The sequence below is a fragment of the Hippopotamus amphibius genome, chromosome 2 (genome assembly GCF_030028045.1).
Source record: "Hippopotamus amphibius kiboko isolate mHipAmp2 chromosome 2, mHipAmp2.hap2, whole genome shotgun sequence".
Taxonomy (NCBI): domain Eukaryota; kingdom Metazoa; phylum Chordata; class Mammalia; order Artiodactyla; family Hippopotamidae; genus Hippopotamus; species Hippopotamus amphibius.
In genome coordinates, this window is record NC_080187.1 from 221,322,348 (window position 1) to 221,348,159 (window position 25,812).

Below are 25,812 nucleotides of genomic sequence, written 5' to 3' on the forward strand. Positions count from 1 at the left end.
ACATAGGGCCCAAATGTACCTCCACGCAGAGACAGGAACACATAGCTGAAACGCATACAAACAGCTCCCTACATAGCTTTCTTCCTGCCTCCCTTCCTCCAGAATGCTCTAGCTCCCTCCCCTTTGACCCTCGTCCTTGGCTCACTCCCTCCATCCATCCATACTTACAAAGATGAAGGCATGAGTGGACAGGTGGATCAATGCCATCTTATGTACCTTAATACTGTGTCAGGGGCAGATGAAATAACCAGTACGTATATGTCTCCCCAGGGAAGGACTAGCCTCATGGATCCTCCAGGCAGCACAAGGCCTGGCACCAGGTCTGCTTGGTGGGGAAAACCCTGGGGGTGTTTCTGGGGGGAATGGAGACATTCCTCTGGGCCCGACCCTGGTGTGGGCAAGCGTGTGCTGGCCGATGTCACACTCGGCTTGTCCATGTGCACAACACCCAGACAATGAGGCCTTTATGTCCCACACAGTGGACATTCACAGGAGCTGGAGGGAGCTCTCTTGGTAGGCAGTGGCTCCCGTAGAGGAAGGCCAGCCCAAGAGATGCCACAGGCCTGTATCTGTATGCAGAACCCATGAAAGGGCCTGTCTGAGAAAACTGGCCTATCTGAGGGCCCATGATCCCTCACAGAGACCTGGGAAACCCCATTCCAGCAAGGGACCAGCCCTTCAGCTCTCACAAAGCCAAGAGCATCTAGCTGCCAAGTCCCTGATCAAGGGTCCTTGTTGCCTCTCACCACCTCCAGGCCTGGCCCCACATCCTCCCAACCAACACTTCTTGGAAGTCACTCAAGCACACCCCACAACGGACCATAAGCTCAGTCCATCCTCGTGCTCTGCCTCGACATGCACAGAGATCTGCGTGGTTGCTCCCCAGGGCAACACGTATTGAAATGGTGCCTCCATGGTCAGTCTTACTACACTTCAGGTCAATCGAGTTGAATTTCAAGGCCTGCATTCCGATCTGGTGGATGGGGAGCCATGTCAAGCATTCCTCCTTGGGGACCACAGAGATTCCCAAACAGGGCCAATTTCTTCTGTGGCAGCATTCCCTACTGTGGCCCGTGCAAGGCCACCAAACAACAGCCATGCAGCTACACCCTCCCCAGCCCACATCCCGGGACCACCCCTCCCCTTCAGGTCAACAGGGCCTCACGCTGGACATGATAACGGGATGCCCAAGGGCTCTGCAAAGCCTTCATGGGGGAATGGACACCCAGAAGCCTTTTCTCCTCTGGAGGGGGCTCTCTGACAAACCAGTGGCTTCCGGAGAGGACGACCAACCCAGGAGAAGCTATGGTCCTGTGTATGCATGCAGACCCCATCAGAGGCCCCATTCGGATCAAGTGGCTCCAACAAAGCACCATGATCCCTCACAGAGTCCTGGCACAACCCCATTGAAGACCACGGCATGGCTTCCAGCCCTTGAAATAACCAGCAGCATCCTGCCTCCAAGCACCTGAGGATGGGCTCCTGCCTGCCTCTCACCATCTCTAGGCAGGGGGCATGAGCCTTCCCTACTGACAGGTTTTGGGAAGCCATAAAGCACACACCACAAGGGACCATTCCCTCAGTGGGTGATCATACTCTGGCGCTAGGTGCACAGAGGTCTCTAGAGATGTTCCGCCTGGGGCCAAGGAAGAAAACACTGCCTCGATGTGCTCTCTGACTAGAATACAGCTCTAATGAAGGCATGTGAGTGCACCAGATGTGAGCCCATAAATTTGGGGCAGCAGCAGACATTCCTCCTTGGTAGGCAGGAGGTTGCCAAAAGACTACCCTGTACTGCCTGCTGTGAGGGCGGCCAGCCCATAGTTCAAAATTCTCTGGGGCCTATCGGTAGCAACCAAAAGAGCCACTCACTGCGGAACATTCTGGCTGTGGTGAGTCCATTCCAAGATTTGGCCTGAAACACAAAATTCAAAGCAGAAAGGCTTAAGGAAAGACTCCACCCATGGCTTCAGAACATGTGGGCCCTGGCACTATGGAGCAGGATAGAAAACCAAAGGTGGCAACACATCTTGGATATGTGGAAGCCATCTACACTGGGAGGAGTCTCAAGGGATTTCCTCGAGCGAGAGGCTGCTCCAACACCCACACCCAAACCCACACACACACCCACACCCAGGGCTCTGCAATGGACCAAAAATGCAGGCCATCCTGCCCCTGGATCCCTCTGTTAGGCCTCAGCGTAATCCTATTGAGCATGATTTTTTGGTCATCAGCTCTCTTCAGGACCATATGAGTTCTCATCATCGACCCAACTGAGGCCCTCCTCACTCACCTGCGCCCTGCCACATGTGAAGGCTTACCTCAGATGCTTCCTGGAAAGAAGGATGCCTGAAGGGATGTGCCATTCTGTCGAATCCACGTGCTGGGCCAAGGCTCATGGTGATTGCCCTAGGGAACATAGGCCAAACACAGATCTTCATTTCTCTGGGGACGATGGCTGCCAAGAGGTGAGAAGGACAGCTGTGAGAACTCCAACTCCATGCTAGATGCATTGGGGGACGTGTGTGCCACACGCTCATGCATCGAATGATGCTACAAGAAATACCTGCAGCAATACATCCAGGAACATAGGGCCCAAATGTACCTCCACGCAGAGACAGGAACACATAGCTGAAACGCATACAAACAGCTCCCTACATAGCTTCCTTCCTGCCTCCCTTCCTCCAGAATGCTCTAGCTCCCTCCCCTTTGACCCTCGTCCTTGGCTCACTCCCTCCATCCATCCATACTTACAAAGATGAAGGCATGAGTGGACAGGTGGATCAATGCCATCTTATGTACCTTAATACTGTGTCAGGGGCAGATGAAATAACCAGTACGTATATGTCTCCCCAGGGAAGGACTAGCCTCATGGATCCTCCAGGCAGCACAAGGCCTGGCACCAGGTCTGCTTGGTGGGGAAAACACTGGGGGTGTTTCTGGGGGGAATGGAGACATTCCTCTGGGCCCGACCCTGGTGTGGGCAAGCGTGTGCTGGCCGATGTCACACTCGGCTTGTCCATGTGCACAACACCCAGACAATGAGGCCTTTATGTCCCACACAGTGGACATTCACAGGAGCTGGAGGGAGCTCTCTTGGTAGGCAGTGGCTCCCGTAGAGGAAGGCCAGCCCAAGAGATGCCACAGGCCTGTATCTGTATGCAGAACCCATGAAAGGGCCTGTCTGAGAAAACTGGCCTATCTGAGGGCCCATGATCCCTCACAGAGACCTGGGAAACCCCATTCCAGCAAGGGACCAGCCCTTCAGCTCTCACAAGAGCCAAGAGCATCTAGCTGCCAAGTCCCTGATCAAGGGTCCTTGTTGCCTCTCACCACCTCCAGGCCTGGCCCCACATCCTCCCAACCAACACTTCTTGGAAGTTACTCAAGCACACCCCACAACGGACCATAAGCTCAGTCCATCCTCGTGCTCTGCCTCGACATGCACAGAGATCTGCGTGGTTGCTCCCCAGGGCAACACGTATTGAAATGGTGCCTCCATGGTCAGTCTTACTACACTTCAGGTCAATCGAGTTGAATTTCAAGGCCTGCATTCCGATCTGGTGGATGGGGAGCCATGTCAAGCATTCCTCCTTGGGGACCACAGAGATTCCCAAACAGGGCCAATTTCTTCTGTGGCAGCATTCCCTACTGTGGCCCGTGCAAGGCCACCAAACAACAGCCATGCAGCTACACCCTCCACAGCCCACATCCCGGGACCACCCCTCCCCTTCAGGTCAACAGGGCCTCACGCTGGACATGATAACGGGATGCCCAAGGGCTCTGCAAAGCCTTCATGGGGGAATGGACACCCAGAAGCCTTTTCTCCTCTGGAGGGGGCTCTCTGACAAACCAGTGGCTTCCGGAGAGGACGACCAACCCAGGAGAAGCTATGGTCCTGTGTATGCATGCAGACCCCATCAGAGGCCCCATTCGGATCAAGTGGCTCCAACAAAGCACCATGATCCCTCACAGAGTCCTGGCACAACCCCACTGAAGACCACGGCATGGCTTCCAGCCCTTGAAATAACCAGCAGCATCCTGCCTCCAAGCACCTGAGGATGGGCTCCTGCCTGCCTCTCACCATCTCTAGGCAGGGGGCATGAGCCTTCCCTACTGACAGGTTTTGGGAAGCCATAAAGCACACACCACAAGGGACCATTCCCTCAGTTGGTGATCATACTCTGGCACTAGGTGCACAGAGGGCTCTAGAGATGTTCCGCCTGGGGCCAAGGAAGAAAACACTGCCTCGATGTGCTCTCTGACTAGAATACAGCTCTAATGAAGGCATGTGAGTGCACCAGATGTGAGCCCATAAATTTGGGGCAGCAGCAGACATTCCTCCTTGGTAGGCAGGAGGTTGCCAAAAGACTACCCTGTACTGGCTGCTGTGAGGGCGGCCAGCCCATAGTTCAAAATTCTCTGGGGCCTATCGGTAGCAACCAAAAGAGCCACTCACTGCGGAACATTCTGGCTGTGGTGAGTCCATTCCAAGGCTTGGCCTGAAACACAAAATTCAAAGCAGAAAGGCTTAAGGAAAGACTCCACCCATGGCTTCAGAACATGTGGGCCCTGGCACTATGGAGCAGGATAGAAAACCAAAGGTGGCAACACATCTTGGATATGTGGAAGCCATCTACACTGGGAGGAGTCTCAAGGGATTTCCTCGAGCGAGAGGCTGCTCCAACACCCACACCCAAACCCACACACACACCCACACCCAGGGCTCTGCAATGGACCAAAAATGCAGGCCATCCTGCCCCTGGATCCCTCTGTTAGGCCTCAGCGTAATCCTATTGAGCATGATTTTTTGGTCATCAGCTCTCTTCAGGACCATATGAGTTCTCATCATCGACCCAACTGAGGCCCTCCTCACTCACCTGCGCCCTGCCACATGTGAAGGCTTACCTCAGATGCTTCCTGGAAAGAAGGATGCCTGAAGGGATGTGCCATTCTGTCGAATCCACGTGCTGGGCCAAGGCTCATGGTGATTGCCCTAGGGAACATAGGCCAAACACAGATCTTCATTTCTCTGGGGACGATGGCTGCCAAGAGGTGAGAAGGACAGCTGTGAGAACTCCAACTCCATGCTAGATGCATTGGGGGACGTGTGTGCCACACGCTCATGCATCGAATGATGCTACAAGAAATACCTGCAGCAATACATCCAGGAACATAGGGCCCAAATGTACCTCCACGCAGAGACAGGAACACATAGCTGAAACGCATACAAACAGCTCCCTACATAGCTTCCTTCCTGCCTCCCTTCCTCCAGAATGCTCTAGTTCCCTCCCTTTTGACCCTCGTTCTTGGCTCACTCCCTACATCCATCCATACTTACAAAGATGAAGGCATGAGTGGACAGGTGGATCAATGCCATCTTATGTACCTTAATACTGTGTCAGGGGCAGATGAAATAACCAGTACGTATATGTCTCCCCAGGGAAGGACTAGCCTCATGGATCCTCCAGGCAGCACAAGGCCTGGCACCAGGTCTGCTTGGTGGGGAAAACACTGGGGGTGTTTCTGGGGGGAATGGAGACATTCCTCTGGGCCCAACCCTGGTGTGGGCAAGCGTGTGCTGGCCAATGTCACACTCGGCTTGTCCATGTGCACAACACCCAGACAATGAGGCCTTTATGTCCCACACAGTGGACATTCACAGGAGCTGGAGGTAGCTCTCTTGGTAGGCAGTGGCTCCCGAAGAGGAAGGCCAGCCCAAGAGATGCCACAGGCCTGTATCTGTATGCAGAACCCATGAAAGGGCCTGTCTGAGAAAACTGGCCTATCTGAGGGCCCATGATCCCTCACAGAGACCTGGGAAACCCCATTCCAGCAAGGGACCAGCCCTTCAGCTCTCACAAAGCCAAGAGCATCTAGCTGCCAAGTCCCTGATCAAGGGTCCTTGTTGCCTCTCACCACCTCCAGGCCTGGCCCCACATCCTCCCAACCAACACTTCTTGGAAGTCACTCAAGCACACCCCACAACGGACCATAAGCTCAGTCCATCCTCGTGCTCTGCCTCGACATGCACAGAGATCTGCGTGGTTGCTCCCCAGGGCAACACGTAATGAAATGGTGCCTCCATGGTCAGTCTTACTACACTTCAGGTCAATCGAGTTGAATTTCAAGGCCCGCATTCCGATCTGGTGGATGGGGAGCCATGTCAAGCATTCCTCCTTGGGGACCACAGAGATTCCCAAACAGGGCCAATTTCTTCTGTGGCAGCATTCCCTACTGTGGCCCGTGCAAGGCCACCAAACAGCAGCCATGCAGCTACACCCTCCTCAGCCCACATCCCGGGACCACCCCTCCCCTTCATGTCAACAGGGCCTCACGATGGACATGATAACGGGATGCCCAAGGGCTCTGCAAAGCCTTCATGGGAGAATGGAAACCCAGAAGCCTTTTCTCCTCTGGAGGGGGCTCTCTGACAAACCAGTGGCTTCCGGAGAGGACGACCAACCCAGGAGAAGCTATGGTCCTGTGTATGCATGCAGACCCCATCAGAGGCCCCATTCGGATCAAGTGGCTCCAACAAAGCACCATGATCCCTCACAGAGTCCTGGCACAACCCCATTGAAGACCACGGCATGGCTTCCAGCCCTTGAAATAACCAGCAGCATCCTGCCTCCAAGCACCTGAGGATGGGCTCCTGCCTGCCTCTCACCATCTCTAGGCAGGGGGCATGAGCCTTCCCTACTGACAGGTTTTGGGAAGCCATAAAGCACACACCACAAGGGACCATTCTCTCAGTTGGTGATCATACTCTGGCACTAGGTGCACAGAGGTCTCTAGAGATGTTCCCCCTGGGGCCAAGGAAGAAAACGCTGCCTCGATGTGCTCTCTGACTAGAATACAGCTCTAATGAAGGCATGTGAGTGCACCAGATGTGAGCCCATAAATTTGGGGCAGCAGCAGACATTCCTCCTTGGTAGGCAGGAGGTTGCCAAAAGACTACCCTGTACTGCCTGCTGTGAGGGTGGCCAGCCCATAGTTCAAAATTCTCTGGGGACTATTGGTAGCAACCAAAAGAGCCACTCACTGCGGAACATTCTGGCTGTGGTGAGTCCATTCCAAGATTTGGCCTGAAACACAAAATTCAAAGCAGAAAGGCTTAAGGAAAGACTCCACCCATGGCTTCAGAACATGTGGGCCCTGGCACTATGGAGCAGGATAGAAAACCAAAGGTGGCAACACATCTTGGATATGTGGAAGCCATCTACACTGGGAGGAGTCTCAAGGGATTTCCTCGAGCGAGAGGCTGCTCCAACACCCACACCCAAACCCACAACCACACACACACACAGGGCTCTGCAATGGACCAAAAATGCAGGCCATCCTGCCCCTGGATCCCTCTGTTAGGCCTCAGCGTAATCCTATTGAGCATGATTTTTTGGTCATCAGCTCTCTTCAGGACCATATAAGTTCTCATCATCGACCCAACTGAGGCCCTCTTCATTCACCTGCGCCCTGCCACATGTGAAGGCTTACCTCAGATGCTTCCTGGAAAGAAGGATGCCTGAAGGGATGTGCCATTCTGTCGAATCCACGTGCTGGGCCAAGGCTCATGGTGATTGCCCTAGGGAACATAGGCCAAACACAGATCTTCATTTCTCTGGGGACGATGGCTGCCAAGAGGTGAGAAGGACAGCTGTGAGAACTCCAACTCCATGCTAGATGCATTGGGGGACGTGTGTGCCACACGCTCATGCATCGAATGATGCTACAAGAAATACCTGCAGCAATACATCCAGGAACATAGGGCCCAAATGTACCTCCACGCAGAGACAGGAACACATAGCTGAAACGCATACAAACAGCTCCCTACATAGCTTCCTTCCTGCCTCCCTTCCTCCAGAATGCTCTAGCTCCCTCCCCTTTGACCCTCGTCCTTGGCTCACTCCCTCCATCCATCCATACTTACAAAGATGAAGGCATGAGTGGACAGGTGGATCAATGCCATCTTATGTACCTTAATACTGTGTCAGGGGCAGATGAAATAACCAGTACGTATATGTCTCCCCAGGGAAGGACTAGCCTCATGGATCCTCCAGGCAGCACAAGGCCTGGCACCAGGTCTGCTTGGTGGGGAAAACACTGGGGGTGTTTCTGGGGGGAATGGAGACATTCCTCTGGGCCCGACCCTGGTGTGGGCAAGCGTGTGCTGGCCGATGTCACACTCGGCTTGTCCATGTGCACAACACCCAGACAATGAGGCCTTTATGTCCCACACAGTGGACATTCACAGGAGCTGGAGGGAGCTCTCTTGGTAGGCAGTGGCTCCCGTAGAGGAAGGCCAGCCCAAGAGATGCCACAGGCCTGTATCTGTATGCAGAACCCATGAAAGGGCCTGTCTGAGAAAACTGGCCTATCTGAGGGCCCATGATCCCTCACAGAGACCTGGGAAACCCCATTCCAGCAAGGGACCAGCCCTTCAGCTCTCACAAAGCCAAGAGCATCTAGCTGCCAAGTCCCTGATCAAGGGTCCTTGTTGCCTCTCACCACCTCCAGGCCTGGCCCCACATCCTCCCAACCAACACTTCTTGGAAGTCACTCAAGCACACCCCACAACGGACCATAAGCTCAGTCCATCCTCGTGCTCTGCCTCGACATGCACAGAGATCTGCGTGGTTGCTCCCCAGGGCAACACGTAATGAAATGGTGCCTCCATGGTCATTCTTACTACACTTCAGGTCAATCGAGTTGAATTTCAAGGCCTGCATTCCGATCTGGTGGATGGGGAGCCATGTCAAGCATTCCTCCTTGGGGACCACAGAGATTCCCAAACAGGGCCAATTTCTTCTGTGGCAGTATTCCCTACTGTGGCCCGTGCAAGGCCACCAAACAACAGCCATGCAGCTACACCCTCCTCAGCCCACATCCCGGGACCACCCCTCCCCTTCAGGTCAACAGGGCCTCACGCTGGACATGATAACGGGATGCCCAAGGGCTCTGCAAAGCCTTCATGGGGGAATGGACACCCAGAAGCCTTTTCTCCTCTGGAGGGGGCTCTCTGACAAACCAGTGGCTTCCGGAGAGGACGACCAACCCAGGAGAAGCTATGGTCCTGTGTATGCATGCAGACCCCATCAGAGGCCCCATTCGGATCAAGTGGCTCCAACAAAGCACCATGATCCCTCACAGAGTCCTGGCACAACCCCATTGAAGACCACGGCATGGCTTCCAGCCCTTGAAATAACCAGCAGCATCCTGCCTCCAAGCACCTGAGGATGGGCTCCTGCCTGCCTCTCACCATCTCTAGGCAGGGGGCATGAGCCTTCCCTACTGACAGGTTTTGGGAAGCCATAAAGCACACACCACAAGGGACCATTCCCTCAGTTGGTGATCATACTCTGGCGCTAGGTGCACAGAGGGCTCTAGAGATGTTCCGCCTGGGACCAAGGAAGAAAACATTGCCTCGATGCGCTCTCTGACTAGAATACAGCTCTAATGAAGGCATGTAAGTGCACCAGATGTTAGCCCATAAATTTGGGGCAGCAGCAGACATTCCTCCTTGGTAGGCAGGAGGTTGCCAAAAGACTACCCTGTACTGCCTGCTGTGAGGGTGGCCAGCCCATAGTTCAAAATTCTCTGGGGCCTATCGGTAGCAACCAAAAGAGCCACTCACTGCGGAACATTCTGGCTGTGGTGAGTCCATTCCAAGATTTGGCCTGAAACACAAAATTCAAAGCAGAAAGGCTTAAGGAAAGACTCCACCCATGGCTTCAGAACATGTGGGCCCTGGCACTATGGAGCAGGATAGAAAACCAAAGGTGGCAACACATCTTGGATATGTGGAAGCCATCTACACTGGGAGGAGTCTCAAGGGATTTCCTCGAGCGAGAGGCTGCTCCAACACCCACACCCAAACCCACACACACACCCACACCCAGGGCTCTGCAATGGACCAAAAATGCAGGCCATCCTGCCCCTGGATCCCTCTGTTAGGCCTCAGCATAATCCTATTGAGCATGATTTTTTGGTCATCAGCTCTCTTCAGGACCATATGAGTTCTCATCATCGACCCAACTGAGGCCCTCCTCACTCACCTGCGCCCTGCCACATGTGAAGGCTTACCTCAGATGCTTCCTGGAAAGAAGGATGCCTGAAGGGATGTGCCATTCTGTCGAATCCACGTGCTGGGCCAAGGCTCATGGTGATTGCCCTAGGGAACATAGGCCAAACACAGATCTTCATTTCTCTGGGGACGATGGCTGCCAAGAGGTGAGAAGGACAGCTGTGAGAACTCCAACTCCATGCTAGATGCATTGGGGCACGTGTGTGCCACACGCTCATGCATCGAATGATGCTACAAGAAATACCTGCAGCAATACATCCAGGAACATAGGGCCCAAATGTACCTCCACGCAGAGACAGGAACACATAGCTGAAACGCATACAAACAGCTCCCTACATAGCTTCCTTCCTGCCTCCCTTCCTCCAGAATGCTCTAGCTCCCTCCCCTTTGACCCTCGTCCTTGGCTCACTCCCTCCATCCATCCATACTTACAAAGATGAAGGCATGAGTGGACAGGTGGATCAATGCCATCTTATGTACCTTAATACTGTGTCAGGGGCAGATGAAATAACCAGTACGTATATGTCTCCCCAGGGAAGGACTAGCCTCATGGATCCTCCAGGCAGCACAAGGCCTGGCACCAGGTCTGCTTGGTGGGGAAAACACTGGGGGTGTTTCTGGGGGGAATGGAGACATTCCTCTGGGCCCGACCCTGGTGTGGGCAAGCGTGTGCTGGCCGATGTCACACTCGGCTTGTCCATGTGCACAACACCCAGACAATGAGGCCTTTATGTCCCACACAGTGGACATTCACAGGAGCTGGAGGGAGCTCTCTTGGTAGGCAGTGGCTCCCGTAGAGGAAGGCCAGCCCAAGAGATGCCACAGGCCTGTATCTGTATGCAGAACCCATGAAAGGGCCTGTCTGAGAAAACTGGCCTATCTGAGGGCCCATGATCCCTCACAGAGACCTGGGAAACCCCATTCCAGCAAGGGACCAGCCCTTCAGCTCTCACAAAGCCAAGAGCATCTAGCTGCCAAGTCCCTGATCAAGGGTCCTTGTTGCCTCTCACCACCTCCAGGCCTGGCCCCACATCCTCCCAACCAACACTTCTTGGAAGTCACTCAAGCACACCCCACAACGGACCATAAGCTCAGTCCATCCTCGTGCTCTGCCTCGACATGCACAGAGATCTGCGTGGTTGCTCCCCAGGGCAACACGTAATGAAATGGTGCCTCCATGGTCAGTCTTACTACACTTCAGGTCAATCGAGTTGAATTTCAAGGCCCGCATTCCGATCTGGTGGATGGGGAGCCATGTCAAGCATTCCTCCTTGGGGACCACAGAGATTCCCAAACAGGGCCAATTTCTTCTGTGGCAGCATTCCCTACTGTGGCCCGTGCAAGGCCACCAAACAGCAGCCATGCAGCTACACCCTCCTCAGCCCACATCCCGGGACCACCCCTCCCATTCAGGTCAACAGGGCCTCACGATGGACATGATAACGGGATGCCCAAGGGCTCTGCAAAGCCTTCATGGGGGAATGGACACCCAGAAGCCTTTTCTCCTCTGGAGGGGGCTCTCTGACAAACCAGTGGCTTCCGGAGAGGACGACCAACCCAGGAGAAGCTATGGTCCTGTGTATGCATGCAGACCCCATCAGAGGCCCCATTCGGATCAAGTGGCTCCAACAAAGCACCATGATCCCTCACAGAGTCCTGGCACAACCCCATTGAAGACCACGGCATGGCTTCCAGCCCTTGAAATAACCAGCAGCATCCTGCCTCCAAGCACCTGAGGATGGGCTCCTGCCTGCCTCTCACCATCTCTAGGCAGGGGGCATGAGCCTTCCCTACTGACAGGTTTTGGGAAGCCATAAAGCACACACCACAAGGGACCATTCCCTCAGTTGGTGATCATACTCTGGCACTAGGTGCACAGAGGGCTCTAGAGATGTTCCGCCTGGGACCAAGGAAGAAAACATTGCCTCGATGCGCTCTCTGACTAGAATACAGCTCTAATGAAGGCACGTAAGTGCACCAGATGTTAGCCCATAAATTTGGGGCAGCAGCAGACATTCCTCCTTGGTAGGCAGGAGGTTGCCAAAAGACTACCCTGTACTGCCTGCTGTGAGGGTGGCCAGCCCATAGTTCAAAATTCTCTGGGGCCTATCGGTAGCAACCAAAAGAGCCACTCACTGCGGAACATTCTGGCTGTGGTGAGTCCATTCCAAGATTTGGCCTGAAACACAAAATTCAAAGCAGAAAGGCTTAAGGAAAGACTCCACCCATGGCTTCAGAACATGTGGGCCCTGGCACTATGGAGCAGGATAGAAAACCAAAGGTGGCAACACATCTTGGATATGTGGAAGCCATCTACACTGGGAGGAGTCTCAAGGGATTTCCTCGAGCGAGAGGCTGCTCCAACACCCACACCCAAACCCACACACACACCCACACCCAGGGCTCTGCAATGGACCAAAAATGCAGGCCATCCTGCCCCTGGATCCCTCTGTTAGGCCTCAGCGTAATCCTATTGAGCATGATTTTTTGGTCATCAGCTCTCTTCAGGACCATATGAGTTCTCATCATCGACCCAACTGAGGCCCTCCTCACTCACCTGCGCCCTGCCACATGTGAAGGCTTACCTCAGATGCTTCCTGGAAAGAAGGATGCCTGAAGGGATGTGCCATTCTGTCGAATCCACGTGCTGGGCCAAGGCTCATGGTGATTGCCCTAGGGAACATAGGCCAAACACAGATCTTCATTTCTCTGGGGACGATGGCTGCCAAGAGGTGAGAAGGACAGCTGTGAGAACTCCAACTCCATGCTAGATGCATTGGGGCACGTGTGTGCCACACGCTCATGCATCGAATGATGCTACAAGAAATACCTGCAGCAATACATCCAGGAACATAGGGCCCAAATGTACCTCCACGCAGAGACAGGAACACATAGCTGAAACGCATACAAACAGCTCCCTACATAGCTTCCTTCCTGCCTCCCTTCCTCCAGAATGCTCTAGCTCCCTCCCCTTTGACCCTCGTCCTTGGCTCACTCCCTCCATCCATCCATACTTACAAAGATGAAGGCATGAGTGGACAGGTGGATCAATGCCATCTTATGTACCTTAATACTGTGTCAGGGGCAGATGAAATAACCAGTACGTATATGTCTCCCCAGGGAAGGACTAGCCTCATGGATCCTCCAGGCAGCACAAGGCCTGGCACCAGGTCTGCTTGGTGGGGAAAACACTGGGGGTGTTTCTGGGGGGAATGGAGACATTCCTCTGGGCCCGACCCTGGTGTGGGCAAGCGTGTGCTGGCCGATGTCACACTCGGCTTGTCCATGTGCACAACACCCAGACAATGAGGCCTTTATGTCCCACACAGTGGACATTCACAGGAGCTGGAGGGAGCTCTCTTGGTAGGCAGTGGCTCCCGTAGAGGAAGGCCAGCCCAAGAGATGCCACAGGCCTGTATCTGTATGCAGAACCCATGAAAGGGCCTGTCTGAGAAAACTGGCCTATCTGAGGGCCCATGATCCCTCACAGAGACCTGGGAAACCCCATTCCAGCAAGGGACCAGCCCTTCAGCTCTCACAAAGCCAAGAGCATCTAGCTGCCAAGTCCCTGATCAAGGGTCCTTGTTGCCTCTCACCACCTCCAGGCCTGGCCCCACATCCTCCCAACCAACACTTCTTGGAAGTCACTCAAGCACACCCCACAACGGACCATAAGCTCAGTCCATCCTCGTGCTCTGCCTCGACATGCACAGAGATCTGCGTGGTTGCTCCCCAGGGCAACACGTAATGAAATGGTGCCTCCATGGTCAGTCTTACTACACTTCAGGTCAATCGAGTTGAATTTCAAGGCCCGCATTCCGATCTGGTGGATGGGGAGCCATGTCAAGCATTCCTCCTTGGGGACCACAGAGATTCCCAAACAGGGCCAATTTCTTCTGTGGCAGCATTCCCTACTGTGGCCCGTGCAAGGCCACCAAACAGCAGCCATGCAGCTACACCCTCCTCAGCCCACATCCCGGGACCACCCCTCCCATTCAGGTCAACAGGGCCTCACGATGGACATGATAACGGGATGCCCAAGGGCTCTGCAAAGCCTTCATGGGGGAATGGACACCCAGAAGCCTTTTCTCCTCTGGAGGGGGCTCTCTGACAAACCAGTGGCTTCCGGAGAGGACGACCAACCCAGGAGAAGCTATGGTCCTGTGTATGCATGCAGACCCCATCAGAGGCCCCATTCGGATCAAGTGGCTCCAACAAAGCACCATGATCCCTCACAGAGTCCTGGCACAACCCCATTGAAGACCACGGCATGGCTTCCAGCCCTTGAAATAACCAGCAGCATCCTGCCTCCAAGCACCTGAGGATGGGCTCCTGCCTGCCTCTCACCATCTCTAGGCAGGGGGCATGAGCCTTCCCTACTGACAGGTTTTGGGAAGCCATAAAGCACACACCACAAGGGACCATTCCCTCAGTTGGTGATCATACTCTGGCACTAGGTGCACAGAGGGCTCTAGAGATGTTCCGCCTGGGACCAAGGAAGAAAACATTGCCTCGATGCGCTCTCTGACTAGAATACAGCTCTAATGAAGGCACGTAAGTGCACCAGATGTTAGCCCATAAATTTGGGGCAGCAGCAGACATTCCTCCTTGGTAGGCAGGAGGTTGCCAAAAGACTACCCTGTACTGCCTGCTGTGAGGGTGGCCAGCCCATAGTTCAAAATTCTCTGGGGCCTATCGGTAGCAACCAAAAGAGCCACTCACTGCGGAACATTCTGGCTGTGGTGAGTCCATTCCAAGATTTGGCCTGAAACACAAAATTCAAAGCAGAAAGGCTTAAGGAAAGACTCCACCCATGGCTTCAGAACATGTGGGCCCTGGCACTATGGAGCAGGATAGAAAACCAAAGGTGGCAACACATCTTGGATATGTGGAAGCCATCTACACTGGGAGGAGTCTCAAGGGATTTCCTCGAGCGAGAGGCTGCTCCAACACCCACACCCAAACCCACACACACACCCACACCCAGGGCTCTGCAATGGACCAAAAATGCAGGCCATCCTGCCCCTGGATCCCTCTGTTAGGCCTCAGCGTAATCCTATTGAGCATGATTTTTTGGTCATCAGCTCTCTTCAGGACCATATGAGTTCTCATCATCGACCCAACTGAGGCCCTCCTCACTCACCTGCGCCCTGCCACATGTGAAGGCTTACCTCAGATGCTTCCTGGAAAGAAGGATGCCTGAAGGGATGTGCCATTCTGTCGAATCCACGTGCTGGGCCAAGGCTCATGGTGATTGCCCTAGGGAACATAGGCCAAACACAGATCTTCATTTCTCTGGGGACGATGGCTGCCAAGAGGTGAGAAGGACAGCTGTGAGAACTCCAACTCCATGCTAGATGCATTGGGGCACGTGTGTGCCACACGCTCATGCATCGAATGATGCTACAAGAAATACCTGCAGCAATACATCCAGGAACATAGGGCCCAAATGTACCTCCACGCAGAGACAGGAACACATAGCTGAAACGCATACAAACAGCTCCCTACATAGCTTCCTTCCTGCCTCCCTTCCTCCAGAATGCTCTAGCTCCCTCCCCTTTGACCCTCGTCCTTGGCTCACTCCCTCCATCCATCCATACTTACAAAGATGAAGGCATGAGTGGACAGGTGGATCAATGCCATCTTATGTACCTTAATACTGTGTCAGGGGCAGATGAAATAACCAGTACGTATATGTCTCCCCAGGGAAGGACTAGCCTCATGGATCCTCCAGGCAGCACAAGGCCTGGCACCAGGTCTGCTTGGTGGGGAAAACCCTGGGGGTGTTTCTGGGGGGAATGGAGACATTCCTCTGGGCCCGACCCTGGTGTGGGCAAGCGTGTGCTGGCCGATGTCACACTCGGCTTGTCCATGTGCACAACACCCAGACAATGAGGCCTTTATGTCCCACACAGTGGACATTCACAGGAGCTGGAGGGAGCTCTCTTGGTAGGCAGTGGCTCCCGTAGAGGAAGGCCAGCCCAAGAGATGCCACAGGCCTGTATCTGTATGCAGAACCCATGAAAGGGCCTGTCTGAGAAAACTGGCCTATCTGAGGGCCCATGATCCCTCACAGAGACCTGGGAAACCCCATTCCAGCAAGGGACCAGCCCTTCAGCTCTCACAAAGCCAAGAGCATCTAGCTGCCAAGTCCCTGATCAAGGGTCCTTGTTGCCTCTCACCACCTCCAGGCCTGGCCCCACATCCTCCCAACCAACACTTCTTGGAAGTCACTCAAGCACACCCCACAACTGACCATAAGCTCAGTCCATCCTCGTGCTCTGCCTCGACATGCACAGAGATCTGCGTGGTTGCTCCCCAGGGCAACACGTAATGAAATGGTGCCTCCATGGTCATTCTTACTACACTTCAGGTCAATCGAGTTGAATTTCAAGGCCCGCATTCCGATCTGGTGGATGGGGAGCCATGTCAAGCATTCCTCCTTGGGGACCACAGAGATTCCCAAACAGGGCCAATTTCTTCTGTGGCAGCATTCCCTACTGTGGCCCGTGCAAGGCCACCAAACAGCAGCCATGCAGCTACACCCTCCTCAGCCCACATCCCGGGACCACCCCTCCCCTTCAGGTCAACAGGGCCTCACGATGGACATGATAACGGGATGCCCAAGGGCTCTGCAAAGCCTTCATGGGGGAATGGACACCCAGAAGCCTTTTCTCCTCTGGAGGGGGCTCTCTGACAAACCAGTGGCTTCCGGAGAGGACGACCAACCCAGGAGAAGCTATGGTCCTGTGTATGCATGCAGACCCCATCAGAGGCCCCATTCGGATCAAGTGGCTCCAACAAAGCACCATGATCCCTCACAGAGTCCTGGCACAACCCCATTGAAGACCACGGCATGGCTTCCAGCCCTTGAAATAACCAGCAGCATCCTGCCTCCAAGCACCTGAGGATGGGCTCCTGCCTGCCTCTCACCATCTCTAGGCAGGGGGCATGAGCCTTCCCTACTGACAGGTTTTGGGAAGCCATAAAGCACACACCACAAGGGACCATTCCCTCAGTTGGTGATCATACTCTGGCACTAGGTGCACAGAGGGCTCTAGAGATGTTCCGCCTGGGACCAAGGAAGAAAACATTGCCTCGATGCGCTCTCTGACTAGAATACAGCTCTAATGAAGGCACGTAAGTGCACCAGATGTTAGCCCATAAATTTGGGGCAGCAGCAGACATTCCTCCTTGGTAGGCAGGAGGTTGCCAAAAGACTACCCTGTACTGCCTGCTGTGAGGGTGGCCAGCCCATAGTTCAAAATTCTCTGGGGCCTATCGGTAGCAACCAAAAGAGCCACTCACTGCGGAACATTCTGGCTGTGGTGAGTCCATTCCAAGATTTGGCCTGAAACACAAAATTCAAAGCAGAAAGGCTTAAGGAAAGACTCCACCCATGGCTTCAGAACATGTGGGCCCTGGCACTATGGAGCAGGATAGAAAACCAAAGGTGGCAACACATCTTGGATATGTGGAAGCCATCTACACTGGGAGGAGTCTCAAGGGATTTCCTCGAGCGAGAGGCTGCTCCAACACCCACACCCAAACCCACAACCACACACACACACAGGGCTCTGCAATGGACCAAAAATGCAGGCCATCCTGCCCCTGGAACCCTCTGTTAGGCCTCAGCGTAATCCTATTGAGCATGATTTTTTGGTCATCAGCTCTCTTCAGGACCATATGAGTTCTCATCATCGACCCAACTGAGGCCCTCTTCATTCACCTGCGCCCTGCCACATGTGAAGGCTTACCTCAGATGCTTCCTGGAAAGAAGGATGCCTGAAGGGATGTGCCATTCTGTCGAATCCACGTGCTGGGCCAAGGCTCATGGTGATTGCCCTAGGGAACATAGGCCAAACACAGATCTTCATTTCTCTGGGGACGATGGCTGCCAAGAGGTGAGAAGGACAGCTGTGAGAACTCCAACTCCATGCTAGATGCATTGGGGGACGTGTGTGCCACACGCTCATGCATCGAATGATGCTACAAGAAATACCTGCAGCAATACATCCAGGAACATAGGGCCCAAATGTACCTCCACGCAGAGACAGGAACACATAGCTGAAACGCATACAAACAGCTCCCTACATAGCTTCCTTCCTGCCTCCCTTCCTCCAGAATGCTCTAGCTCCCTCCCCTTTGACCCTCGTCCTTGGCTCACTCCCTCCATCCATCCATACTTACAAAGATGAAGGCATGAGTGGACAGGTGGATCAATGCCATCTTATGTACCTTAATACTGTGTCAGGGGCAGATGAAATAACCAGTACGTATATGTCTCCCCAGGGAAGGACTAGCCTCATGGATCCTCCAGGCAGCACAAGGCCTGGCACCAGGTCTGCTTGGTGGGGAAAACCCTGGGGGTGTTTCTGGGGGGAATGGAGACATTCCTCTGGGCCCGACCCTGGTGTGGGCAAGCGTGTGCTGGCCGATGTCACACTCGGCTTGTCCATGTGCACAACACCCAGACAATGAGGCCTTTATGTCCCACACAGTGGACATTCACAGGAGCTGGAGGGAGCTCTCTTGGTAGGCAGTGGCTCCCGTAGAGGAAGGCCAGCCCAAGAGATGCCACAGGCCTGTATCTGTATGCAGAACCCATGAAAGGGCCTGTCTGAGAAAACTGGCCTATCTGAGGGCCCATGATCCCTCACAGAGACCTGGGAAACCCCATTCCAGCAAGGGACCAGCCCTTCAGCTCTCACAAAGCCAAGAGCATCTAGCTGCCAAGTCCCTGATCAAGGGTCCTTGTTGCCTCTCACCACCTCCAGGCCTGGCCCCACATCCTCCCAACCAACACTTCTTGGAAGTCACTCAAGCACACCCCACAACTGACCATAAGCTCAGTCCATCCTCGTGCTCTGCCTCGACATGCACAGAGATCTGCGTGGTTGCTCCCCAGGGCAACACGTAATGAAATGGTGCCTCCATGGTCATTCTTACTACACTTCAGGTCAATCGAGTTGAATTTCAAGGCCTGCATTCCGATCTGGTGGATGGGGAGCCATGTCAAGCATTCCTCCTTGGGGACCACAGAGATTCCCAAACAGGGCCAATTTCTTCTGTGGCAGCATTCCCTACTGTGGCCCGTGCAAGGCCACCAAACAACAGCCATGCAGCTACACCCTCCTCAGCCCACATCCCGGGACCACCCCTCCCCTTCAGGTCAACAGGGCCTCACGCTGGACATGATAACGGGATGCCCAAGGGCTCTGCAAAGCCTTCATGGGGGAATGGACACCCAGAAGCCTTTTCTCCTCTGGAGGGGGCTCTCTGACAAACCAGTGGCTTCCGGAGAGGACGACCAACCCAGGAGAAGCTATGGTCCTGTGTATGCATGCAGACCCCATCAGAGGCCCCATTCGGATCAAGTGGCTCCAACAAAGCACCATGATCCCTCACAGAGTCCTGGCACAACCCCATTGAAGACCACGGCATGGCTTCCAGCCCTTGAAATAACCAGCAGCATCCTGCCTCCAAGCACCTGAGGATGGGCTCCTGCCTGCCTCTCACCATCTCTAGGCAGGGGGCATGAGCCTTCCCTACTGACAGGTTTTGGGAAGCCATAAAGCACACACCACAAGGGACCATTCCCTCAGTTGGTGATCATACTCTGGCGCTAGGTGCACAGAGGTCTCTAGAGATGTTCCGCCTGGGGCCAAGGAAGAAAACACTGCCTCGATGTGCCCTCTGACTAGAATACAGCTCTAATGAAGGCATGTGAGTGCACCAGATGTGAGCCCATAAATTTGGGGCAGCAGCAGACATTCCTCCTTGGTAGGCAGGAGGTTGCCAAAAGACTACCCTGTACTGCCTGCTGTGAGGGTGGCCAGCCCATAGTTCAAAATTCTCTGGGGCCTATCGGTAGCAACCAAAAGAGCCACTCACTGCGGAACATTCTGGCTGTGGTGAGTCCATTCCAAGATTTGGCCTGAAACACAAAATTCAAAGCAGAAAGGCTTAAGGAAAGACTCCACCCATGGCTTCAGAACATGTGGGCCCTGGCACTATGGAGCAGGATAGAAAACCAAAGGTGGCAACACATCTTGGATATGTGGAAGCCATCTACACTGGGAGGAGTCTCAAGGGATTTCCTCGAGCGAGAGGCTGCTCCAACACCCACACCCAAACCCACACACACACCCACACCCAGGGCTCTGCAATGGACCAAAAATGCAGGCCATCCTGCCCCTGGATCCCTCTGTTAGGCCTCAGCGTAATCCTATTGAGCATGATTTTTTGGTCATCAGCTCTCTTCAGGACCATATGAGTTCTCATCATCGACCCAACTGAGGCCCTCCTCACTCACCTGCGCCCTGCCACATGTGAAGGCTTACCTCAGATGCTTCCTGGAAAGAAGGATGCCTGAAGGGATGTGCCATTCTGTCGAATCCACGTGCTGGGCCAAGGCTCATGGTGATTGCCCTAGGGAACATAGGCCAAACACAGATCTTCATTTCTCTGGGGACGATGGCTGCCAAGAGGTGAGAAGGACAGCTGTGAGAACTCCAACTCCATGCTAGATGCATTGGGGCACGTGTGTGCCACACGCTCATGCATTGAATGATGCTACAAGAAATACCTGCAGCAATACATCCAGGAACATAGGGCCCAAATGTACCTCCACGCAGAGACAGGAACACATAGCTGAAACGCATACAAACAGCTCCCTACATAGCTTCCTTCCTGCCTCCCTTCCTCCAGAATGCTCTAGCTCCCTCCCCTTTGACCCTCGTCCTTGGCTCACTCCTTCCATCCATCCATACTTACAAAGATGAAGGCATGAGTGGACAGGTGGATCAATGCCATCTTATGTACCTTAATACTGTGTCAGGGGCAGATGAAATAACCAGTACGTATATGTCTCCCCAGGGAAGGACTAGCCTCATGGATCCTCCAGGCAGCACAAGGCCTGGCACCAGGTCTGCTTGGTGGGGAAAACCCTGGGGGTGTTTCTGGGGGGAATGGAGACATTCCTCTGGGCCCGACCCTGGTGTGGGCAAGCGTGTGCTGGCCGATGTCACACTCGGCTTGTCCATGTGCACAACACCCAGACAATGAGGCCTTTATGTCCCACACAGTGGACATTCACAGGAGCTGGAGGGAGCTCTCTTGGTAGGCAGTGGCTCCCGTAGAGGAAGGCCAGCCCAAGAGATGCCACAGGCCTGTATCTGTATGCAGAACCCATGAAAGGGCCTGTCTGAGAAAACTGGCCTATCTGAGGGCCCATGATCCCTCACAGAGACCTGGGAAACCCCATTCCAGCAAGGGACCAGCCCTTCAGCTCTCACAAAGCCAAGAGCATCTAGCTGCCAAGTCCCTGATCAAGGGTCCTTGTTGCCTCTCACCACCTCCAGGCCTGGCCCCACATCCTCCCAACCAACACTTCTTGGAAGTCACTCAAGCACACCCCACAACTGACCATAAGCTCAGTCCATCCTCGTGCTCTGCCTCGACATGCACAGAGATCTGCGTGGTTGCTCCCCAGGGCAACACGTAATGAAATGGTGCCTCCATGGTCATTCTTACTACACTTCAGGTCAATCGAGTTGAATTTCAAGGCCCGCATTCCGATCTGGTGGATGGGGAGCCATGTCAAGCATTCCTCCTTGGGGACCACAGAGATTCCCAAACAGGGCCAATTTCTTCTGTGGCAGCATTCCCTACTGTGGCCCGTGCAAGGCCACCAAACAGCAGCCATGCAGCTACACCCTCCTCAGCCCACATCCCGGGACCACCCCTCCCCTTCAGGTCAACAGGGCCTCACGATGGACATGATAACGGGATGCCCAAGGGCTCTGCAAAGCCTTCATGGGGGAATGGACACCCAGAAGCCTTTTCTCCTCTGGAGGGGGCTCTCTGACAAACCAGTGGCTTCCGGAGAGGACGACCAACCCAGGAGAAGCTATGGTCCTGTGTATGCATGCAGACCCCATCAGAGGCCCCATTCGGATCAAGTGGCTCCAACAAAGCACCATGATCCCTCACAGAGTCCTGGCACAACCCCATTGAAGACCACGGCATGGCTTCCAGCCCTTGAAATAACCAGCAGCATCCTGCCTCCAAGCACCTGAGGATGGGCTCCTGCCTGCCTCTCACCATCTCTAGGCAGGGGGCATGAGCCTTCCCTACTGACAGGTTTTGGGAAGCCATAAAGCACACACCACAAGGGACCATTCCCTCAGTTGGTGATCATACTCTGGCACTAGGTGCACAGAGGTCTCTAGAGATGTTCCGCCTGGGACCAAGGAAGAAAACATTGCCTCGATGTGCTCTCTGACTAGAATACAGCTCTAATGAAGGCACGTAAGTGCACCAGATGTTAGCCCATAAATTTGGGGCAGCAGCAGACATTCCTCCTTGGTAGGCAGGAGGTTGCCAAAAGACTACCCTGTACTGCCTGCTGTGAGGGTGGCCAGCCCATAGTTCAAAATTCTCTGGGGCCTATCGGTAGCAACCAAAAGAGCCACTCACTGCGGAACATTCTGGCTGTGGTGAGTCCATTCCAAGATTTGGCCTGAAACACAAAATTCAAAGCAGAAAGGCTTAAGGAAAGACTCCACCCATGGCTTCAGAACATGTGGGCCCTGGCACTATGGAGCAGGATAGAAAACCAAAGGTGGCAACACATCTTGGATATGTGGAAGCCATCTACACTGGGAGGAGTCTCAAGGGATTTCCTCGAGCGAGAGGCTGCTCCAACACCCACACCCAAACCCACAACCACACCCACACCCAGGGCTCTGCAATGGACCAAAAATGCAGGCCATCCTGCCCCTGGATCCCTCTGTTAGGCCTCAGCGTAATCCTATTGAGCATGATTTTTTGGTCATCAGCTCTCTTCAGGACCATATGAGTTCTCATCATCGACCCAACTGAGGCCCTCCTCACTCACCTGCGCCCTGCCACATGTGAAGGCTTACCTCAGGTGCTTCCTGGAAAGAAGGATGCCTGAAGGGATGTGCCATTCTGTCGAATCCACGTGCTGGGCCAAGGCTCATGGTGATTGCCCTAGGGAACATAGGCCAAACACAGATCTTCATTTCTCTGGGGACGATGGCTGCCAAGAGGTGAGAAGGACAGCTGTGAGAACTCCAACTCCATGCTAGATGCATTGGGGCACGTGTGTGCCACACGCTCATGCATCGAATGATGCTACAAGAAATACCTGCAGCAATACATCCAGGAACATAGGGCCCAAATGTACCTCCACGCAGAGACAGGAACACATAGCTGAAACGCATACAAACAGCTCCCTACATAGCTTCCTTCCTGCCTCCCTTCCTCCAGAATGCTCTAGCTCCCTCCCCTTTGACCCTCGTCCTTGGCTCACTCCCTCCATCCATCCATACTTACAAAGATGAAGGCATGAGTGGACAGGTGGATCAATGCCATCTTATGTACCTTAATACTGTGTCAGGGGCAGATGAAATAACCAGTACGTATATGTCTCCCCAGGGAAGGACTAGCCTCATGGATCCTCCAGGCAGCACAAGGCCTGGCACCAGGTCTGCTTGGTGGGGAAAACCCTGGGGGTGTTTCTGGGGGGAATGGAGACATTCCTCTGGGCCCGACCCTGGTGTGGGCAAGCGTGTGCTGGCCGATGTCACACTCGGCTTGTCCATGTGCACAACACCCAGACAATGAGGCCTTTATGTCCCACACAGTGGACATTCACAGGAGCTGGAGGGAGCTCTCTTGGTAGGCAGTGGCTCCCATAGAGGAAGGCCAGCCCAAGAGATGCCACAGGCCTGTATCTGTATGCAGAACCCATGAAAGGGCCTGTCTGAGAAAACTGGCCTATCTGAGGGCCCATGATCCCTCACAGAGACCTGGGAAACCCCATTCCAGCAAGGGACCAGCCCTTCAGCTCTCACAAAGCCAAGAGCATCTAGCTGCCAAGTCCCTGATCAAGGGTCCTTGTTGCCTCTCACCACCTCCAGGCCTGGCCCCACATCCTCCCAACCAACACTTCTTGGAAGTCACTCAAGCACACCCCACAACGGACCATAAGCTCAGTCCATCCTCGTGCTCTGCCTCGACATGCACAGAGATCTGCGTGGTTGCTCCCCAGGGCAACACGTAATGAAATGGTGCCTCCATGGTCAGTCTTACTACACTTCAGGTCAATCGAGTTGAATTTCAAGGCCCGCATTCCGATCTGGTGGATGGGGAGCCATGTCAAGCATTCCTCCTTGGGGACCACAGAGATTCCCAAACAGGGCCAATTTCTTCTGTGGCAGCATTCCCTACTGTGGCCCGTGCAAGGCCACCAAACAGCAGCCATGCAGCTACACCCTCCTCAGCCCACATCCCGGGACCACCCCTCCCCTTCAGGTCAACAGGGCCTCACGATGGACATGATAACGGGATGCCCAAGGGCTCTGCAAAGCCTTCATGGGGGAATGGACACCCAGAAGCCTTTTCTCCTCTGGAGGGGGCTCTCTGACAAACCAGTGGCTTCCGGAGAGGACGACCAACCCAGGAGAAGCTATGGTCCTGTGTATGCATGCAGACCCCATCAGAGGCCCCATTCGGATCAAGTGGCTCCAACAAAGCACCATGATCCCTCACAGAGTCCTGGCACAACCCCATTGAAGACCACGGCATGGCTTCCAGCCCTTGAAATAACCAGCAGCATCCTGCCTCCAAGCACCTGAGGATGGGCTCCTGCCTGCCTCTCACCATCTCTAGGCAGGGGGCATGAGCCTTCCCTACTGACAGGTTTTGGGAAGCCATAAGGCACACACCACAAGGGACCATTCCCTCAGTTGGTGATCATACTCTGGCGCTAGGTGCACAGAGGTCTCTAGAGATGTTCCGCCTGGGGCCAAGGAAGAAAACACTGCCTTGATGTGCTCTCTGACTAGAATACAGCTCTAATGAAGGCATGTGAGTGCACCAGATGTGAGCCCATAAATTTGGGGCAGCAGCAGACATTCCTCCTTGGTAGGCAGGAGGTTGCCAAAAGACTACCCTGTACTGCCTGCTGTGAGGGCGGCCAGCCCATAGTTCAAAATTCTCTGGGGCCTATCAGTAGCAACCAAAAGAGCCACTCACTGCGGAACATTCTGGCTGTGGTGAGTCCATTCCAAGGCTTGGCCTGAAACACAAAATTCAAAGCAGAAAGGCTTAAGGAAAGACTCCACCCATGGCTTCAGAACATGTGGGCCCTGGCACTATGGAGCAGGATAGAAAACCAAAGGTGGCAACACATCTTGGATATGTGGAAGCCATCTACACTGGGAGGAGTCTCAAGGGATTTCCTCGAGCGAGAGGCTGCTCCAACACCCACACCCAAACCCACAACCACACCCACACCCAGGGCTCTGCAATGGACCAAAAATGCAGGCCATCCTGCCCCTGGATCCCTCTGTTAGGCCTCAGCGTAATCCTATTGAGCATGATTTTTTGGTCATCAGCTCTCTTCAGGACCATATGAGTTCTCATCATCGACCCAACTGAGGCCCTCCTCACTCACCTGCGCCCTGCCACATGTGAAGGCTTACCTCAGATGCTTCCTGGAAAGAAGGATGCCTGAAGGGATGTGCCATTCTGTCGAATCCACGTGCTGGGCCAAGGCTCATGGTGATTGCCCTAGGGAACATAGGCCAAACACAGATCTTCATTTCTCTGGGGACGATGGCTGCCAAGAGGTGAGAAGGACAGCTGTGAGAACTCCAACTCCATGCTAGATGCATTGGGGCACGTGTGTGCCACACGCT

The 25,812-nt window shown here is 54.1% G+C and overlaps 10 non-coding genes across 10 annotated transcripts; all 10 read right to left on the reverse strand.

The window, feature by feature from the left end:
- Window positions 1–2,190: 2,190 nt before the first annotated feature.
- Window positions 2,191–2,271, reverse strand: LOC130847413 (small nucleolar RNA SNORD115). Its single transcript, XR_009052177.1, has one exon. It is a non-coding gene; the product is annotated as a small nucleolar RNA SNORD115 (small nucleolar RNA).
- Window positions 2,272–4,777: 2,506 nt separating this feature from the next.
- LOC130847414 (small nucleolar RNA SNORD115) lies at window positions 4,778–4,858 on the reverse strand. The gene has a single exon (XR_009052178.1). It is a non-coding gene; the product is annotated as a small nucleolar RNA SNORD115 (small nucleolar RNA).
- A 2,505-nt stretch (window positions 4,859–7,363) lies between these two features.
- On the reverse strand, window positions 7,364–7,444 carry LOC130847346 (small nucleolar RNA SNORD115). The gene has a single exon (XR_009052111.1). It is a non-coding gene; the product is annotated as a small nucleolar RNA SNORD115 (small nucleolar RNA).
- Window positions 7,445–9,949: 2,505 nt separating this feature from the next.
- Window positions 9,950–10,030, reverse strand: LOC130846856 (small nucleolar RNA SNORD115). Its single transcript, XR_009051651.1, has one exon. It is a non-coding gene; the product is annotated as a small nucleolar RNA SNORD115 (small nucleolar RNA).
- Window positions 10,031–12,535: 2,505 nt separating this feature from the next.
- LOC130847415 (small nucleolar RNA SNORD115) lies at window positions 12,536–12,616 on the reverse strand. Its single transcript, XR_009052179.1, has one exon. It is a non-coding gene; the product is annotated as a small nucleolar RNA SNORD115 (small nucleolar RNA).
- A 2,505-nt stretch (window positions 12,617–15,121) lies between these two features.
- LOC130847416 (small nucleolar RNA SNORD115) lies at window positions 15,122–15,202 on the reverse strand. The gene has a single exon (XR_009052180.1). It is a non-coding gene; the product is annotated as a small nucleolar RNA SNORD115 (small nucleolar RNA).
- A 2,505-nt stretch (window positions 15,203–17,707) lies between these two features.
- On the reverse strand, window positions 17,708–17,788 carry LOC130847417 (small nucleolar RNA SNORD115). The gene has a single exon (XR_009052181.1). It is a non-coding gene; the product is annotated as a small nucleolar RNA SNORD115 (small nucleolar RNA).
- A 2,505-nt stretch (window positions 17,789–20,293) lies between these two features.
- On the reverse strand, window positions 20,294–20,374 carry LOC130847418 (small nucleolar RNA SNORD115). Its single transcript, XR_009052182.1, has one exon. It is a non-coding gene; the product is annotated as a small nucleolar RNA SNORD115 (small nucleolar RNA).
- Window positions 20,375–22,879: 2,505 nt separating this feature from the next.
- Window positions 22,880–22,960, reverse strand: LOC130847419 (small nucleolar RNA SNORD115). Its single transcript, XR_009052183.1, has one exon. It is a non-coding gene; the product is annotated as a small nucleolar RNA SNORD115 (small nucleolar RNA).
- Window positions 22,961–25,465: 2,505 nt separating this feature from the next.
- LOC130847420 (small nucleolar RNA SNORD115) lies at window positions 25,466–25,546 on the reverse strand. The gene has a single exon (XR_009052184.1). It is a non-coding gene; the product is annotated as a small nucleolar RNA SNORD115 (small nucleolar RNA).
- Window positions 25,547–25,812: the final 266 nt, after the last annotated feature.